General features: G+C 33.5%; 1 long non-coding RNA gene across 1 annotated transcript; it reads right to left on the bottom strand.

Annotated features, from left to right (window-relative positions):
• Positions 1-7,846: 7,846 nt before the first annotated feature.
• Positions 7,847-10,826, bottom strand: LOC133030881 (uncharacterized). The gene is made up of 2 exons (XR_009684413.1): positions 10,421-10,826; positions 7,847-9,944 (listed from the first exon to the last, which is right to left on the bottom strand). It is a non-coding gene; the product is annotated as an uncharacterized LOC133030881 (long non-coding RNA).
• Between the last annotated feature and the right edge of the window lie 6,584 nt (positions 10,827-17,410).

The raw sequence follows: 17,410 nt of genomic DNA, 5'->3' as shown, positions 1-17,410 counted from the left end.
GACACATATGATCAGATCTTGTCCCCTGTGTCAGACCATGGTAGTTCGCGTACCACCTATGAATACGCCTTTTAGTCTGACGACTCCTCAGAGGGTTTTGTCTACTAGGTGCAACCACCGCCCGACACACGTCCTGCACCAACAGTGGTCCCAGCTATACGGACCCTTCACCTCACAAGAAGAGCCTTCTTAGGGCCCAATAATGCGTATTCTTATGTATCTTACCCCAATAGAGTGTGAGATTTTTGCAAAAAACCCTAAGTGAGTTATGGGTATGCCTATACCCGTACTTTAGTCTATATAAACTCCTTTATTTATTCAAAAAAGGGGATCAAAAATTACATAGTCGAAGCTCTGCTAAAATACTCTCTAAGCTTTCATTTTCTTCAAGAGGAACTAAGAGAACCAGAGTAAGGGTTTCATTGTAAACACCACTTGTAATATATTTTTACACCTACAAGGCCAATATACTGACTCGTGGACTAGGGATAATTACGCCCAAACCAAGTAAAATCCTTCGTCTCATTTATTTAACCGTTATTTAATTGCTAAAGCTTTAATTTGATTAGTTTTTTAAAATCTCAGTAAACATTTATAGTGTTGAGAACACGATCAAATATTTAAATTATAATGAAAAAAAAATTTCAAAATATTTCTTTTGAATATCAAATAAAGTTAAAATAAATTTAAATTTTAAAATAATGTGAAATTTCGTTTAACTCCCAAAAATATCAACTTATGTGTGTAAATAGAGTTACGTGTCTTCTATTTTTTTTTTTTTTTGATAATAGTGTCTTTGAAAATTTTAAAAATTATAATATTTATAAATGTGTTTTTGAATAATTAATATTTTTACACCCTGAACTTTCAGCACTACCTAATTTTGTCCCCTAAAATATACGGCTTGTTAAAAATTCTCTCTAAAATATAACAGTTACATAATTATGCCCTTTCTATTAGGTTCCGGTTCTTTACAATTAAAAATTAGCATTTTTACCCCTTGATCTTTGACCAATACAAAATTTTTCTCCCTTTTATAAAAAAAAAATTAATTTTAAAAATTATAATATTCTATCTTTTTTAAATCAATTATAATATTCTATTAATTCAAAATAATAATAATAAAAATTATTAAAAAAATTGGATAAAATTTATTAATTTTACTTAAAAATATTTTTAAACTTTATTTTATTTATCAACACGTATCTTAAAAAGTCAAACCAAAATTATTGATAATCAAATAAATAATTTAAATGAACTAAGATTTTTTGAAAAAAACTCAAACTTATTTATATTTATAAAATCATACCTTAGCAAATAAAAAAAAATAATTGAAAATTCAATAAAAATATGAAATTATTTTGAAAAGAAAGTTATAGATTAAACTAAAAAATGTTATGTTTACTTAATCAATCTAATTTTTTGATAAAAGTAAAATATATTCAAGTTTCTTCCTCTAAGATTTAGTATTTATTATATTTTTACAAATACAATTTTTAATATCTAAATGAATTTTCTAATAAAAAATAAATAATTTTTTATATTGCGTAATTAGTTTTAAAATTTTAATTTATTTTTAAATTTTCTTAATCATTCAAAATAATTTTTCTTAAGATCTAAATTAATTTTTTTAAGATTTACTAAAGAAAATATTGAATCTTTCTTATTTTTATTTTAAGGGTGTACAATTTGATAGTTGTCAAAGTTTAGGGGAGAAATATTGCTAATTGACAAAGACACGTTATTATTTAAACAGAATAATGAGACGGAGCCTAATAGAAAGACTAAATTTATGTAAATGTAATAGGTTAGGGGGATTCTTAACAAACCATATATTTTAAGGACCAAAATTAATATTGTCGAATGTTCAGAAGGAAAAATTACTAATTATTCTATATTTTTTATACTCATTTATGTGAGGAGTTTTAAACTTATGAGAAAAGTTTATGAAAGTTGGAGAGCCAAAACACAAAAGCTGAAAAAATAGTACCAAAGGTGCTAAGTGCTAGGCAATACATCGCTTAGTGTGTGGGGGCTTATATTGTTTACCCTGACTCTCTGCCACGATGTCGTTTAAGACTTCTACAAAGTCTTTTCCTCGGTTCCAATTGCATGGTAGCTCTTACATCTTCAATCATCTTTCATCACTTTAAAACTAAACTAATGCTCTATAACTGTCATGTAGAGTGTGGAGTTTGAATTTCATTTTTTTTTTACCTAAACCCTAAGAATAGGTGACTTATGCTCACTTACAAAGACACGTTTTTCATATTTTATATTCTAGCTCGAGAGCATATAGCTAGAAAAACACCATTGGTGGCGTTTGGTTGGAGGTAATGAAATGGAATGGAATGGAAAGGAAATAATTTTCATTCCATTCCTTTGTTTGGTTGCATTTTAAAGTATTGGAATGGCATTCCAATGGAATGCTCTTTCCACCATTTTGGTAGAATGGCTATTCCATTTTAAAAAGGAAGGAATGACCATTCCAATGTAACAAGAAAAAAAATTTAATTATTTTTTTATCAATTATTTTTATGCATTTTAAATTTTATTCCATTCCATTCCTATTCCCATTCCCATTCTCATTCCTATTCCTATATTTTCATTCCTCCCAACCAAACGCCTCAGTCTTGATAATTCCACATAATTATTTCTATTTGAGAGTTTCTTTGTTCAAGTTGGTGATCCCGAGCCTCAACTTTACACTCAATATTGTGTGAGAGCTCATTCTATTTTTCTACTTTGTTATTATTTCTATTTCTATTGCTCTTATATTTACTTGTCACTTTAGTCTTGTCTTTGTAGTACCCTCTCTTCATCTACATATTTTATTTGTATTTTGTGCACAAATTTTGTAACTTTTATTTATTAAATCTATTAGTCCTTGTTATTTTGTTTCTTTGACTTATAATTTATTGGTATTATATCCACTGAGATATATATATATATATATAAATATATATATAAATTTCTCTCACTGAAATCCAACAATACATAAATGGTTAAATATTTTAACAATACATATATATACATAATTAATCTTTTTTAGAATATAGATATTCTTACAACATATATAAATTATTTCGTTAGCAAACATATCAAAATACATAAATTAAGAATCATTAACACTGAATATGATTGTTGAGAAATTCTTCATTCCTTAAAATACCAATCGAATGCCAATTATAAAATGAATGAAAGCTAATGATAATTCTTTTCCTTTTTCTTTTCTTTTAGGAAGCTAATGAGAATTCAAAGTAGTGACTTTGACATGAAAATATAATTATAATAACTATCAATAATGCTAAGCTACGTGAATGTCACTTACTTCTATGAGATAGTGGCCGTACTACTTGCAATTGCTACATAATATCTCAAATCAATTAATTGTCATTATAACTTTACTTAGAAACCCTAGAATTTCATTTCAAGAGAAGATGAAACCCTAGAATATGACCAAAAAATGGCCTAACCTAACCCAGTGATCTACTCTAAATATGGATTCAATTCCTAATTTGGGAGCACCATCTATCTAGAAAAACGTAAATATTTATTAATTAAAAAGAGATATATATAGATTAATAAAGACCACATTATTATTGAGTACTAATAGTATCCAACACCTTCCAAACGTGTTACCTTAAAACTGATTAGCGATACTCCTTAAAAGTAACATATTATATATATATGAATTTTGATAGTTAATTGCACAAATAACGATATTAATGTTAGGGATTTTGTTACAATATAGAGGAAAATAAAGATGTATTACAACTCTATTGTAAAATAATACAAAGACTAAAATAAGAGATTGATTAAATATATGTTACAACACACATATATACACTATATATATATTGCATATCTATATAGGTAAAAGAAAAAGAATACAACACATGTGATATAATACATATATATAACAAGAGAATAATATATATGTATATACACTCACTCACAACCTTGAGTGTAGATTAGTGGGGATCACCATGACTTGAACAAGGTATTACACCTTTGTCCAAAAGCTTATTTCCCCATCTCTAAGTACTAAAGGGACTCTCATTGAAATAACTTTAGCAATTATGAAGCCTTAGAGTTTTCTAGCAATGTGTTTTTTTGATAGAAAACTTCTCTCTCAATATGAGCACATTAGGCTTCTTTATATAGTGTTTAGGATATCACCATTTGAAATTCAAACTTATAACCTCCCATGAATGTTATGGACTCAAATATAACTCATGCACACACCATAACTCCTTTAGCATTAAAAATTTCAAATTAAGATGTGTAACATCTTTTTAATTAAACTCTTAATATTGGTGATACTAGTGGGGTTACTCATAGTAGCAACAAGTAACTCCCCCAAATATTATAAAATGATGACAACTAATATATATATTGTTATATGTTACATATTATTAGTTTATTACACATATTTAATCTATATATATATATATTATATTATTATAAATAATATAACAATTAACATGTAGAAAGGTACTAGACACCACTAACTAGTGCCTTAACATTCCTCATTAATAGATCATATGCAAGTCCATTCACTCATTAAATTACTAAAGACTCTTTTGTTAGGCTATATAAGAATCATATTGTATTAAATAATAATGAACACTATGTGTGAATAAGATTTTATATTGTATTAACTAATATTACCATAAACTATAATATGATTTGAATCATATTATTTAATACATAACAAATGACCTGTATTAACTTGTATTATAATATTTATTAAAAAGCGTTTGGGGGCCGAGGTCTGGAGTTGGGTCTGGGTCTGGGGTTAGCTCTAAGCCTGGGCTGGGTTAGAGGTATGAGGCCATGGTCCGGAGCCAGGGTCCGATTTTAGGTCTGGGGTCGGGTTGGATCCGAGGTCTGGGGTAGGGGTCAGGGCCGTGTCCGGATTTGGGTTGGTGTTTGTTGCCCGTGGCCGAAACTGGGCTCTAGGTCTGGAGTTGGGGTTGGAGTTTGGTATATATATGATAAATATAATATAATTTTACACAACTTATTAATACACGTCAATACCAAATATAGTATTGTAATAAATAAATACAACCTAATTCAATACTATATAATATAATACAATAAAGTGTACTAGCTGAATTTTTGTGTAAAATTGTAATACTAAAACCATTTAATTATATATGTGTACAATCTCACTAAAAGTAATAACATTTACTCATATTTTATTGGCTATTTAGGATTTTCCTCCTTAATTATAGCTTATGTATTATTGTACTTCCTAAATTTTTAGCCTGTTAAACATAGTTCTCAAACTATTCACAATATTGTAAATTAGCGTGACTGTTTAGACTATTGTCATATGTGTACTGTAATTTAAAATAAAAAATATAAAAAGTGATTAAACTAAAATCAATTAATGATTAATAAAAAAAATTAAAGTAAAACTCAATTAAGGACATTTAAATTATTTTTTTTCTTCAAATTAATTACACAATTGGCGATGACGTGGTAATAGTCTAAACAATTACATCATCATAATTTCGTTTGCCACGTGTCATAAAACTTCACAGAAGGATCACTTTATAGTACTGTGAATGTTTGGAGACCATTTTTCATAGATTGAAAAATTCAAAAGGCACAATAATGCATAAATCATAGTTTGGGAAAATAAAATCCTAAATAACCTATTCTATTTAGTCACTGAAAACACATACTAAGGAGGAAATACTGAATTCAAAAATCACAAAGTCCAAATTCTCTCACAATTTTATGACTAATTTGCTAACTATTTATTAATCAAGACACTAATAAATGTGAAATTTATGACATTTCATAATATAGGTGACTAGTCAATGGTTACATTTTTATTGTAACTATATGATTACATTTTTTTTGACCTGTAATAGCAGGTTACTAATAGGTAGACATTCCTTTTTTAGAATTCATTAATTATAATTAACTATTTTCTTAAAATAATTAATTAAATATTTAACAAGACCTCTTTTAGCAATTAATATTTATATTTAAATCCTTACTCTAATTATTTTAATAATTAATCAATTTAATTATAATATTTACAATAAAATTTATTTTTTTACAAAAATTAAACTTCTTTTGACACAAATTAAAATTCTCTTCTTATAATAAATTTTTAAATAATTAATTATTTTTAAATGATATTTAATTATTTTGTTACAATTAGATGAACTAAGTATGAAGCCTCAAGCTAGTCAATCGATAACAAGTGTAGCCATTATTTTTCTAAAAAATCCTTGAACTTATTTCACTTTTTACTTTTTAAATATTTTAATAAAAAAATTAAATAATTAAGTGTAATATTTAAAATTAAGATTACAAGCATAATAAAATTTAAATTATGAAATTATATGTGTATAATTTTAAATTATAAAAAGTTTTGCTATAAAATTTTAAATAATTTAAGTGTAAAAAAAAAATAAAGTGCTAAAAGATCCTTATATAGTAATAAATTGCAAAAAATTAATTAATAATTATAATAAATTTAATTTTAAAATATAATTAATCTTAATTAAAGTTTTATAAGGAAATAAATTATTAGGTTACTTTCAGGTTACAAGTTATTTATTATTTATTTTTATTGAATTTCCAAATTAATGACAACCATTTAATAATAATCCAATGACTTACAAAAATGTAACCATGATGGTTACAATAAAAATGTAACCATTGAAACCTCTTCCTTCATAATGATATATATATATATACATATTAATATACTAGCAAAAAGCTACGTGCGAGGCACGTATACTAAATTTTATGCTAATTTTTTTCTATGTTATTTGAAAGTTATACAATTAAAAATTAAAGAAAAAATGTTATTAGTTATTCGGTGAGATTATTATTATTATGTGTATAGGAAGAAATCACAAATTAATTAATCTTATAATCTTAACTTTAATCAAATAGGATTCTAGATATATGAACAATAAATAATTATTTGAATAAATAATTCAATATACACAGTTATATATATGAATCCCATTAATCAAAAATAATTATTCAATATATGAACAATAATTTCTCACGCTATATGTTTCCCAATAAAGAAATCCACCTCCTCATAGTCAAAAATAAATAATACATGTAATACAGATCTTTGTAATGGAGTACCTAAAAGAAACAAAACTTCAGTGATCATAATCGGAAAAGGTTTAAGTGAACTAAATAATGACTAAGAAGATCTAAATTACAAAATGAAAATAACATGTCTATATGAGTATGATTTTTTTGCTATATGAGCATGATTGATCTAAGAGAAAATAGATAAACCTATAAACATATAAATATACTTAATATTAATTTTGACAAAGAAGCAATTCAATTATAAACAATTCTAAATATCAGCTTGACAATTTCAACACACTAATTACTCATTAAATAACCATAATGTATACTTCATGATAATTTTATTTTATTTGATATCAAATGATAGAGATTATTTAGGTTTTCAGCCATGGAAAACACACTATGATCAAAAAGTAATGCTCATTAATTGTATATTTCAAAGAAACCCTAATTTCCATGAATGTCCCTAATAAGATATAAACAATAAAGTTGTAAATTAAAAAAAAAAAGTAGCAAAATTTCAGTTAATATAAGAAATAGAACAAATTGAAGATTTATACAATATTCGAATTTGAACTTTTAGAGGCCATTAGCGAAGGGGCAAAACTCGTTAGATCCCCTAGGAGAACACTACCTTAATAGTCTGAACACAAAAATTGTAGAAATCAAAATATGAATAAATTAGCATCATCAACAAAAGGAAAATTAAAGGGAAAAGACTTAATAATTACGTGACAAATAATTATTGATTGAATTAAAAAGTTAAGATTATAAGATTAATTCAAATTATTATTCATATATTGATTCTAAAAAGAGTAAGAAAAAGAAACATCATTTCTTTGTGCCCAAACTCTTTCGGATTTTACAAACTCTTTGATATTAACAAAATTGTTGCTTTAATTTTTCATCACACTGGAAACATATTGTTTTAGCTCTATTAGACAACCATATTTTCCCTCCTAAAAAGTCATTTTTTTTTTATAATTGAAAGATGTGATGTTTAAGTAATTACATGTATCGTGTAGTTAAAGATTTGATGTTGAGTAATTTACATGCTGTGTAATTGAAGATTTGATGTTGAGTCATTTCACACTGGAAACATATTGTTTTAGCTCTATTAGTCAACCATATTTTCCCTCCTAAAAAGTCATTTTTTTTATAATTGAATGATGTGATGTTTGAGTAATTACATGTATTGTGTAGTTGAAGATTTGATGTTGAGTAATTTATATGATGTGTAATTGAAAATTTGATGTTGAGTCATTTTTTTGTTTTTATTTAATGATATATTTTTTTTTGGATTTAATGAGATTTATTTTATTATATATAAATAAGAAGTGATCCATAAATTTCTCATAAATTATTTTATTTTTAATATAAATAAAAAGTCACCCACGAATTTCTCATAAACCAAGAATTCGGTTATATAGGCACACTTTATATAAAATAGATGTATATATATATATATGACAATTCTATTATGGAGACATTAATTTTGTTCCTACCATGGAATTTTTTTTTATCCATTCATTACAAATCATTTGGTTAAAATTGTGTAGGAATACAGTGGTTATGAAAGAACTCACCCCTCCAAAATATTTTATCATTTTATTGTATTATTCTATTTTAAAAAAGTTCCCACTTAAAAAAAGCTATGAAGATGATAGACATTATTTAGGTTTATTTTTCTTTTATCTTCAATTTAATTTTGACACTCTTTTATTTATAAATCTAGGTGATGGTTTGCTATAGTTAGTTTGAAATATTCACATATACTTTGATGATGAGAGATTATGTTGATACTAGTCTGATTGATGATGAGGACAAGGAAAAGAAATGTTGTCATATTTTAAGGTGGAGAGAATCATTATTTTCAAAAAAAAAAAAGGTGGAGAGAATCATCTTGCTATCCCCAAGCTTTCTTAGTTTTTGTCAATATAATTAGTTGAGTTAGTTAAAAACATAGTCTAATTGTTAACGGTTTTCATAACCGAATGTAGCTAGTGTTGTAACTAATCTTGAATAGCTTAATTCTCTTCTATTTAAATAGCTATTTAATCAATGAAAAAAGTAGCTTTTGTTTTCTCCTCAATTCTTTTTCTAAAGTCTCTCTGTTTTGTTTCTTATTTTTCTTGGATTTCATACTCTGAAATTCTACATGGTATCAGTCACCATCGACTAACGTCAACCATGGAGTCTACATCTGTCGATCCTACTCCAACGACTAGTTAAGTCCTCACTCAAGCCACTGTCGAGCCACCAACCTAGTTGAACTCCAACTGGAACCCTTTTTCTAATTCCCTTACCTCTATTTTAACGATCAAATTAAATCGTACTAACTACTTGTCCTAAAAGTCTTAGGTCTTATCGACTGTACTAAGCCACGATCTTGACGAAATCTTGCTCACTGGAATCCCTCTTCCAACAACTTTGATCACCGACGAACCCAACCATGTGCACAAATAATGGAAACGCAACGATCAACTATTACTTTCTTGGTTGAGATTGTAACGCCCTAAATAATTAGGCACGCTACCCAAAAAAAAATGATTATGAAACCCTAATCCCCTAACCGGGATTACTAATTAAAAATAGCGCAGAATTTAAACTTTTATATTAAACAGACTGAAAATAAACTTGTAATATATTTAAACTTTTCAAACATAGTTGGGATCCCAAAAATATTTACAAAATTATTACAAGCTCTTTCTTACTAGCCGACCTAAGCGGCAAAACAGAATACAAAAGTCAACACTGCTAGACCCATAACCCGCTTGGTCTGAAGTGGCGTGAACATGTACATTCTTCGTTTGCTCCAGAAACTCATGGCTGATCAGCTATGACCTTACCCTTTCCTGCACAGTAGAGCACCTGTGAGCCAAGCCCAGCAAGACAGTATAAATCATAACACATATGTTATGCTTATTCACATATATGTCTGTATGGCACAGACCTGATCACTATATCAACATGCCTATTTATGTCTACGTGGCGTAGACCTATGTGTTGCGCTCACACATCTATTTAAATCTACGTGACGTAGACCCACGTGTTGCTCTCACACGTCTAATTACATTAAGGCCTTAGAAGTGGTTCATCTCGGTTATGAGTACCGAGTCCAACCTGATTATGCCTTGAGCGCACAATCCTTAAATTTCATTTCATTTAACATGGCATGGCATTATACACATATTCCACTAGAGTAATAACCCTAGGCTAACAGACCGTTCCTATTAGGGTAATAACCCTAATCCCGGTTACTAAACATTCATGCATATCATATTCACATAAGCGCCACTGCGCATACTCTACGTGCAAACTACTGTCTTACCTGTTGTCCCGCAATAGTAGAGATTCCAAATCCCCGGGTGCTCCTGACCAGGTGCCGGTAATCCTAGTCACAATACCGGGATTTACACAAATAGGGTTAATCCCTAAATCTCACTTCCACAAAAATATAAAATTGGCATCCAAATCACATATAATCACATAGAGCTCGAAAAGAGCTTTCCAACGGTATAAAGAACGTCCCAAACGGAGTCCCGAGTCAAAAGTTATGGCAAAAACAAAAACTTAAAAAAAATAGCAATCTGCCATTATCGTGGTCGCGACCATGGTCGCGACCACTGGGTTTAAAAACCCAGAAAACTCAAATTTCAGCTTCGAAAATATGCCAAACTCACCCCCAATTCAACCCAAACATGCATATATCTCAAAATCATGAAATAGAGCTGCTAGCATAACTCAGAGGATCAAAAACACATATCTCATGCATCAAATCCCATAACAAAAACCAATATTCAGATTGCATAAACACAAAATTCATGCTTTACACTAGCTATACACAAGCTCAAGAACTTGAGTTAAGAATCCTTCAAACTCAACCAATTTCCAGCAAGAACTTCCTTAAAACTACCTAAAATAACAGCTGCTAACAACCCTAGTTTTCAATCTAAAAATCACATAAACATATAAGATGCAAACCACATAATCCAAAGCTTAATTCATCTACAAATCATCAAAACTCATCAATTATAACCCATGCACTTAAGATCATAAATCATGGCTATACAAACATAGATTCAACCTCAATTCACAGCAGCAAAACTAACAAGGAAAGAGGTAGAAACTACCTCAAGTTCTTCACACAAGCAATTCCACAACCTTTCCCAAGATCCAAGCACAAATTACACCTCAATCTTGAAGAGAAATGCAAAGAAAATGCAAATAGAGGAAAGAGGGAGAGAGATTCGGTTTGGGGCTGAGAATAAATGCAAAAATAATCTTTTCTTTACTCAATAATCTCATTGTTGCAAAATAGACTAAATGGTCAAAATGACCAAATTGCCCCAAGGGCCAATTAATCATACATACACATTTTCAAGGGCAAAAATGCCATTCCACACTCATTTAATTCCAAATAATTTCAGATTTCATATTATCAAATAAAATGCCAAATAATTCAATTCAAATTGCATTTCGGACCCGAACCCCGTTCGGTTCGAAATACCCGGTTGTGACTATACCGCGCCAACCTGTCAGAACACACCTGAAAAGACAACACAGGCATACTATATAATAATATAGTTCTATTAGGCACGTAATTAAATTAATTTCATCATTTACCCTTCTCGGGTCATAATTACCAAAATGCCCCTGGCTCACCAACGGGGTCTTAACATAATAAAATTCATATAATTTCACATATATTGAACTATATAATAATATAATTCCTCAATTATACATAATTATCTAGTTAGGGTTTTGCTAATCCATTTCTTAATTCCGGGGTATTACAATTACCCCCTCCTTATAGAAATTTCGCCCCGAAATTTACCTGAACAACTCCGGATATTTCTGCTGCATATCCGTCTCGAGCTCCCAGGTTGCCTCTTCTATTTTACTGTTCTTCCACAGTACTTTCACCGCGCCACGCCTTGTTTCTCAAGACTTTCTCTCTTCTATCAAGTATCTGCACTGGTTGTTCCTCGTATGATAAGTCCGGTTGTAGTTCCAACGCTTCATAACTCAGAACATGGGACGAGTCTGAGACATACTTCCGAAGCATTGAAACATGAAACACATTATGTACAGCTGCCAGCGCTGGGGGCATAGCCAATCTGTACGCTACTTGCCCTATCCTCTCAAGGATTTCAAAAGGTCCAATGAACCTCGGGCTAAGTTTTCCTTTCTTCCCAAAGCGTTTTATGCCTTTCATCGGAGATATTCGGAGAAATACCATGTCCCCAACCTGGAAATCAATATCTCGACGCTTTGGATCGGCATAACTCTTTTGCCTACTCTGAGCCGCGAGCATTCGCGCTCTAATCTTATCAATTGCCTCACTTGTTTTCTGAACAGCTTCGGGACCCAAGAACTTTCTTTCACCCACTTCATCCCAGTGAATGGGCGATCTACATTTCCTTCCATACAAAAGTTCATAAGGAGCCATCCCGATTGTTGCCTGATAGCTGTTATTATAAGAAAACTCGATCAGGGGAAGGTACTTTACCCATGATCCTTCAAAGTCAAGCACGCATGCCCGTAGCATGTCTTCTAAAATCTGAATGGTCCTCTCGGATTGTCCATCCGTCTGAGGATGAAAAGCTGTGCTGAACTTTAACTGAGTTCCCATAGCTCGATGCGTACTTTCCTGCAATCTTGATGTAAACTTCGGATCTCTATCCGACACAATGGACTTTGGGACACCATGCGGACGAACAATTTCTCGACATATAACTCAAAGATACTGATCAATGGAGAAGTTCGTCCGAACAGGTAAAAAGTGAGCAGACTTTGTAAACCTGTCCACTATGACCCACACAGAGTCAAACTGTCCCGTGGTTCTAGGCATACCTACCACAAAGTCCATAGCTATATCTTCCCATTTCCATTCTGGTATTTTCAACGGTTGCAGCAACCCTGCAGGTCGCTGGTGTTCAGCCTTCACTTGCTGACACGTAAGGCACTTTGCAACATACTCAGCGATGTCATTCTTCATACTTGGCCACCAAAACATGGCTTTTAGGTCTTGGTACATCTTTGTCGACCCTGGATGAACTGAATAAGGAGTCGTGTGAGACTCATCCATGATTTCTTTCTTGATGTTCTCATCCATAGGTACACAAATTCGATTCCCAAATCTCAACATTCCCGTTTCATCCACTGAAAAATCACTAGCCTTCCCGGCCGAAACCCTAGCTCGGGTTTTTATCAATTCCGAATCCTGCTTTTGCGCTTCTTTAATTCTCTCAAGAAGAGTGGATTGCAGGGTAATATTAGCCAATTGCCCCACAACCAACTCAATTTGAGCTCGAGTCATTTCATTTGCCAGTTGTTGAGAGATTTGCTTCATAGAACTTAGCTGACTCTGACCTTTTCTACTCAGGGCATCAGCAACTACATTGGCTTTACCAGGGTGATAAAGAATCTCACAATCATAATCTTTCACCAGTTCTAGCCAACGCCTCTGTCTCATATTCAAGTCTTTCTGGGTAAAGAAATACTTCAGACTTTTGTGATCAGTGTATATCTCACATTTCTCGCCATAAAGGTAATGCCGCCAAATCTTTAGCGCAAATACCACTGCTGCGAGTTCTAAATCGTGAGTAGGGTACCTCTGTTCGTACTCCTTTAACTGCCGAGAAGCATAAGCTATTACCCTCCCAGCCTGCATAAGCACACAGCCGAGACCCTGTCTCGAGGCATCACAATATACCACGAACTTTTCCTTATCTGAAGGAAGAGTTAGTATAGGAGCGGTAATCAAGCGTTGCTTTAACTCCAGGAAACTTTTCTCACACCGATCAGTCCAAACAAACTTCTGGTTCTTTCGGGTCAGCTCCGTTAAGGGTACAGCGATCTTTGAGAAACCCTCAACGAACCGACGATAATAACCAGCCAAACCCAGAAAACTTCTGACCTCCGTAGCTGACTTCGGTGCTGGCCAATCCCGAACAGCTTCAATTTTGACCGGATCCACCATGATCCCGTCTTTATCCACTATGTGCCCCAGAAATGAGACACGGGATAACCAGAATTCACACTTTTTGAACTTAGCATAAAGCTTGCGATCCCGTAACCTTTGCAAAACCTCTCTGAGATGTAACTCATGCTCTTCTTCAGCCTCAGAGTACACGGAGATGTCGTCAATAAACACAATCACGAACCTATCCAGGTAATCTTTAAACACCCGGTTCATCAAATCCATGAATGCCGCCGGGGCATTAGTGAGTCCAAAAGACATCACAAGAAATTCATAGTGTCCATACCGAGTACGGAACGAGGTTTTCGGGATATCTTCCTCTCGAATTCTCAGCTGATGATAGCCTGAGCGAAGATCGATCTTAGAAAAGACCGTCTTCCCTTTCAATTGATCAAATAGATCATCAATTCGAGGTAAAGGATACTTGTTCTTAATGGTAAGCTTGTTCAACTCTCGGTAGTCAATACACATTCGCAGGGTTTCGTCTTTCTTCTTCACAAATAGAACCGGAGCACCCCAAGGTGAGTAGCTCGGTCTAATGAATCCCAGATTCAATAATTCTTGCAACTGTATCTTCAATTCCTAAAACTCAGCTGGAGCCATTCGATACGGTGCCTTAGACACTGGATCCACTCCCGGAGCCAGTTCAATAACAAATTCAATTTCCCGAACAGGTGCCAATCCCGGCAAATCTTCTGGAAAGACATCAAGGAACTCACATACCAATTTCATATCCTTAGGCCCTGATGTCACAGGTTGGCTAGTGTCCACTGCAGTAACTATGAACCCTAGACAACCTCTACCCATCAGGTCTTTAGCTTTCAACAACGATATTCTTGGTATGCGCGCCCCCTGAACTTTACCCACGAACACCGCTGGGTTAGCACTCTCGGGCTCAAACACTATCATCTTCCGTTTACAGTCGATCATTGCTCCATACTTAGACAGAAAATCCATTCCCAGGATTATGTCAAAATTAGATAATTGCAGCTCAATTAGATTGGCGGTCAATTCACAACCGTCAATCCAAAAAGACAAGGACCGAATCCACCTTGTGGATACTATCAGGTCTCCCGAGGGTAACAGGGTTCCAAACCCCGAAGTATAATTATCACATGGCTTATGCAAACTTTCTATCACTCTACTCGATACATATGAATGAGTAGCTCCAGAATCAAATAACACAGTATAAGCACAACCATTAATAGATAACTGACCTGTCACAACTGACGGACTAGCATCAGCATCTGCCTGAGTTATAGTGAAAAGTCTCCTCGGGTTCTGAGCAACATTCTTCTTAGGCTCTTCTCTCTTAGCTTGGGGACAATCCCTGATAAAGTGGCCCACCACGCCACATTGGAAACATGCCTTGGCTCGGCACTCACCAGGATGATGCTTCTTGCATTTAGGACACTCGGGGTATGACCGGAATGAGGAACTGCGGCCTTGACGGCCACCTCTGTTTCCCCGAAACTTTCTATTTCCTCCTGGAGCTCCGGAAGCCTCAGCCTTCCGCTTGTGCTCAGGGTTGCTACTGTCGATCCCCTTACTGAAATTACCACCACAGAGGGTTTGATGCCATGGCGCATCCTTTGTACTCGCTCTTTCATCACTTGCTGCTCGGCCTCTTCAGCAATCAAGGCTAAGTCTACCACCCTCTTATACAGGGTGTCATGGGATGTGGTAATTTTCAAGTCTCGACTGATTATAGCATTCAGTCCTCGAACATACTTTTGTTTTCTGGTAAAATCGGTAGGCACCAAATCACCAGCAAATTTGGATAATCGGTCAAATTCCAGAGTATATTCAGCCACCGACATCTTCCCTTGAGTCAACTTCACAAAGTCTTCCTGGTGTGAAGTCCGTACAGCCACATTATAAAACTTTTCTTCAAAAGTTTCTTAAACTCATCCCATGTCATCATACCGACATCTCGGGTTTGATTCACTATGTCCCACCGTACGCGGCATGATCTTGAAACATAAAGGCCGCACAATTTACCTCTCGCTCCCGTCACCCCCATATTATCGAGGATCCGGCAATGTGCTCATCCACTGATCAACCTTAATAATATCAATGCCTCCCAGAAAAACCGGAGGTTGCAGCTTCACAAACCGCTCGAACACCGAGTCCCGGTGCGGCATAACATACCCTTGGTTACCCACCACTAGCACAGGAGCTGGTTGTAACCCTTGATTAGCTGGGACAGCTTGTTGCCTCAAACGTTGCAACTCTTCCTCTTGACGAAGTATGACACTTCGCATTTCATGAAACATTTCTGCGCCCGGTCCCGGCGGGAGGATTAGCATTAATGCCCCCGCATTATCCCCCGGATTTTGCGGAGGTGGAGGCTGCGGCAGTGGATCTTCGGGTAGCCCCGGCTCTACTTGCTCGCCCCGTGGTCCTGATGATTGCAGCGAGGGTCCATTACTAGTACCCCTGAAATCAACAACCCCAGCGAGTTAAGCACCGATACCACACTTACGCACTTATTGCCTTAAACCCTAACTCATCTATTTACCTCATTCATATACACATAATAATTAACATTTATAACATGACATCACATAACGCATACATACTCTAGATGCTTGCATACTGCCTAAAATGGAAAGCGGTAAACAGATGATCACACATTCAGTCAAGTATTTACTCTCAATACTTACTGCACCATGAGTCGAGCTTATCTCTGACGACGAATGTACATGTTCTACTTGGCCTACGTGAAGTTTAAAAACCTTGGCGCTCTGATACCAAATTGTAACGCCCTAAATAATTAGGCACGCTACCCAAAAAAATGATTATGAAACCTTAATCCCCTAACCGGGATTACTAATTAAAAAAAATAGCGCAGAATTTAAACTTTTATGTTAAACAGACTGAAAATAAACTTGTAATATATTTAAACTTTTCAAACATAGTTGGGATCCCAAAAATATTTACAAAATTATTACAAGCTCTTTCTTACTAGCCGACCTAAGCGGCAAAACGAATACAAAAGTCAACACCGCTTTGAACCCATAACCCGCTTGGTCCGAAGTGGCGTGAACATGTACATTCTTCGTTTGCTCCAAACTCATGGCCGATCGCCATGACCTTACCACTTTCCCGCACAAGAGAGCACCTGTGAGCCAAGCCCAGCAAGACAGTATAAATCATAACACATATGTTATGCTTATTCACATATATGTCTGTATGGCACAGACCTGATCACTATATCAACATGCCTATTTATGTCTACGTGGCGTAGACCTATGTGTTGCGCTCACACATCTATTTAAATCTACGTGACGTAGACCCACGTGTTGCTCTCACACGTCTAATTACATTAAGGCC

The sequence above is a fragment of the Cannabis sativa genome, chromosome 9, assembly GCF_029168945.1.
Source record: "Cannabis sativa cultivar Pink pepper isolate KNU-18-1 chromosome 9, ASM2916894v1, whole genome shotgun sequence".
Lineage (NCBI taxonomy): Eukaryota > Viridiplantae > Streptophyta > Magnoliopsida > Rosales > Cannabaceae > Cannabis > Cannabis sativa.
Note: the sequence above shows the minus strand (reverse complement) of the source record. Positions and strands in the feature narration are given on the sequence as shown.